At 30.1% G+C, this 4,137-nt stretch overlaps 1 pseudogene; it reads left to right on the forward strand.

Moving 5' to 3' along the window:
* Positions 1–2,054: 2,054 nt before the first annotated feature.
* Positions 2,055–3,813, forward strand: LOC145678565 (NADH-ubiquinone oxidoreductase chain 5 pseudogene; annotated as a pseudogene).
* The last annotated feature ends 324 nt before the right edge of the window (positions 3,814–4,137 follow it).

The raw sequence follows: 4,137 nt of genomic DNA on the forward strand, positions 1-4,137 counted from the left end.
TAAATAAATAGAACTAATATGCCCCCTAGAAAAACTAAGAAGAGAATATAGGAAAATCAAGGAGATTCTCTTATAGTCGAAATAGTTAAACAAGTGATAATAGTGTTGATAATGAGTATTAACCCTATTGATAGGGGGTGAGATATTTGAATTAGAATAAATCTTAAAACTACTAAAATTATAAGTAATATTCAGGTTATTTTAATTTCAAGAGGTAGTTTATTAAAATATTAGTTTTGGGGACTAAAGATAAGTTTATACTTTCTCTTGATGCTTTTAGAATTCTATTCATTAATGGTTTACAAGACCAACGTTTTAATTAAACTATAAAAGCTTATGAAAATATTATTTATTTTGTTTTCTTGTTTTCTGGTTATTTTAGGAATAGCTTGTTTTGTTATTCAACGTAAGCATTTACTAATAGTTTTGTTAAGACTTGAATTTATTGTGTTGATAAGTTTTTTACTTTTGTCCTATTCTTTGGGAAGCTTATATGTTGAAAACTACTTTTGTTTATTATTTTTAACTTTTAGCGTTTGTGAAGGTAGTTTGGGTTTATCAATTTTAGTGTCTATTGTTCGAACTCATGGAGGTGATTACTTGAATTCTTTAGTTGTATTGCGATGCTAAAGTATTTACTGTTTATATTATTTTTAATACCTTTGGGCTTTAATTTTAAATTATGATGAGTTGTTCAGTTTTGTCTTATTGGAGTTTGTTTTTTAATTATAATAAGAAATAGTATAGGACTGGTTCCTTGGGAGGTGGGTTATTATTTGTGAAGAGATAGTTTGAGATATTCGTTGATTTTATTAAGTATTTGAATTGTTATTCTTACAATTATGGCTAGAGAAGGTGTATTAAGAAGTTCATTTTATACTACTAGTTTTATTAGTTTAATTTTATTATTACTTGTGTTACTCTATTTGAGATTTTCTTCTTCTAGATTATTTATGTTTTATTTATTTATTTATTTATTTTTTTTTTTGAGGGCTCATTAATTCCTACATTATTTTTAATTTTAGGCTGAGGTTATCAACCTGAACGAGTGCAGGCAGGTATATACTTGTTGTTTTATACTTTATTTGCTTCGCTGCCACTTTTGATCGGAATTTTTTATTTAGAATATGTTAAGGGTAGCTTATTAATAATTAATATGAGAAGTGTAATAGATTTAGGAATTACATATTATATATGATATTTTGCTTTAGTTGTTGCTTTTTTAATTAAAATACCTATATTTTTGGTTCACCTTTGGTTACCTAAGTCCCATGTTGAGGCACCCGTAAGTGGTTCAATAATTTTAGCAGGGGTTTTATTGAAGTTGGGGGGGGGGGTATGGCCTATTACGCATTCTATATTTTATAGAAAATGTAGCTGTAAATATAAATTTAATTTGATTTGGTATTAGAGTTGTGGGTATTTGATCGGTTAGATTAGTGTGCTTAGGACAAGTTGATGTAAAGTCTTTAATTGCTTATTCTTCTGTTGCTCACATAGGATTAGTATTGATAGGATTAATAACGATGGGGTTATGAGGATTTAGAGGTGCCCTTACATTAATAATTGCTCACGGCCTATGCTCTTCGGGGTTATTTTGCCTTGCAAATATTTCTTATGAACGCTTAGGGAGTCGAAGATTGTTAATCAATCGGGGAATACTATCTTTTATGCCGAGCCTAGGGCTGTGATGATTTTTATTAAGAATTGCTAATATGGCCGCGCCACCAACATTAAATTTATTAGGAGAAATTAGTCTGTTAAATAGAATTGTTGGGTGGTCTTGATTGAGTATATTAGGGTTAGCTTTACTATCTTTTTTTAGAGCTGCTTATAGATTGTATTTATATACTCAACACGAAATACCTTATTCTAATTTATATTCTTGTTGAGGAGGAAGTGTACGAGAATGTTTATTATTGATGTTACATTGATTACCTTTAAATTTATTGATCTTTTTTGCAGGCCCAAGATTTTTATGACTGTAGTTGCTTGAGTAGTTTAGGATAAAATTTTAGTTTGTGGAACTAAAGAAGGTTTATTGCCCTTAGGCCATGGTTTGACCTTTTTCAATTTGTGTGATTAAATTTGCCTTTTTAAGTAGAATAAGTGTTTTTTTTATTTCTAATAGGCTTGAATTTTTTAATTAATAGATATAGTGTATTTATTGAGTGAGAAGTTATTTCTTTTAATAGAAATAAAATTATTATAACTCTTCTATTTGACTGAATATCATTTATATTTATAAGATTTGTACTTTATATTTCTAGAATGGTAATTTATTATAGTGGACAATATATAGGATCTGAACGATATCTTAATCGATTTATTATGCTTGTATTAATATTTGTTCTTTCGATAGTTTTATTGATTGTTTCTCCTAATTTAATTAGAATCCGTCTTGGATGAGATGGGCTAGGACTAGTGTCATATTGTCTAGTTATTTATTATGAAAATGTGCGGTCTTATAATGCTGGCATGTTAACTGCCCTTTCTAATCGTATTGGAGATGTAGCAATTTTGTTAGCTATTGCTTGAATATTGAATTATGGGAGTTGAAATTATGTCTTTTATTTGCATAGAGTTTTAAATAATAATGAGATAGTAATTATCTCTAGCTTAATTATTTTGGCAGCAATAACGAAAAGTGCACAAATTCCTTTTTCTGCGTGATTGCCGGCAGCAATAGCTGCTCCTACACCAGTGTCAGCATTGGTACATTCTTCTACACTTGTAACTGCTGGGGTTTACTTGTTAATTCGTTTTAGAGATGTTTTATTAAGTGTTTATGCGGGGAATGTGTTACTTTTATTATCAGGGCTGACAATATTTATAGCTGGTATTGGTGCTAATTATGAATATGATTTGAAGAAGATTATTGCTTTATCTACGCTAAGTCAGCTTGGTCTTATAATAATAATTTTGTCTATAGGATTTCCTGTATTGGCTTTCTTTCATCTGTTAACACATGCTTTATTTAAGGCGTTACTTTTTTTATGCGCAGGAGCAATCATTCACGGTGTAGGAGATACACAAGATATTCGTAGAATAGGGGCACTTGTAAGTCAGATACCCCTTACTTTGTCTTGTTTAAATGTAGCTAACTTGGCTTTATGTGGAATGCCATTTTTAGCTGGGTTTTATTCTAAGGACTTAATTTTGGAGATTTCTTCATTGTTTTTAATTAATGTAGTCAGCTTTTTCTTATTATTTTTTTCTACGGGCCTAACTGTATGTTATTCAGTACGTTTAAGATTTTATTTAACGGGTAGGGGTTTTGGGGGTACTAATATTCATTCTATTAGTGATAATGAAGGCTGGACTATGTGTAAGGGAATATTAGGATTAGTAGTGATGGCAATTTTGGGAGGTGCAGCATTGAGTTGATTAATTTTTCCTACTGTTAATTGTGTTATTTTACCTTTATATTTAAAAACGGGCGCATTACTTGTAAGTGTGGTAGGCTTGTGGGTTGGTGTTTTACTATCAAATTATTCTATTGGGCAGTCTTTAATGTGTGTGAAGTTTTATTTTAGCTCTACAATAATAGAAAGCATATGATTTTTACCTTACTTATCAACAAATTATATTATTAAATTCCCTTTATATGTAGGAGGTCTATATTATAATAATATTGATCAAGGATGGAGAGAATGCCTTGGTGCTCAGGGCATATATAGTAGTTTTAAGGACGGTTCAATATTGATTCAACAATCGCAGGACAATCTATTTAAAATGTATTTATTAATTTTTTTATTTTTTACAATTTTCCTTTGCTTCTTTATATTTGTTTATTTGGGTAGCTTATATTGAAAGCATAGTATTGAAGATACTAAGAAGAATTATATTCCCTAAATAATACTCCCTGAGAGTACTCTCTTTTTTACCTCGAAAAGGTAATGTAATACTTATACTAAGGGGGCATAGTTATTTATATTAAGAGATGTTAACGGTCTAATCCGCTAAAGATAAAAGTTAGCAGCTTCTTCTTGATTAATTCACATCTTAGTTGGGGCGGGAATACCCAATGATATCATTAACAGTGAAATGCCTCTTTTTGGCTTCAACTAACAAGTAGGGGCTAAAGAGGCCAAAGGCTCAGGTCGAAACTGAGTGCAATTGTTTGCTTCCTACTTA

This window comes from Thermobia domestica, chromosome 1 (genome assembly GCF_964235325.1).
Source record: "Thermobia domestica chromosome 1, izTheDome1.hap1.1, whole genome shotgun sequence".
In the NCBI taxonomy this organism is placed as follows: Eukaryota; Metazoa; Arthropoda; class Insecta; order Zygentoma; family Lepismatidae; genus Thermobia; species Thermobia domestica.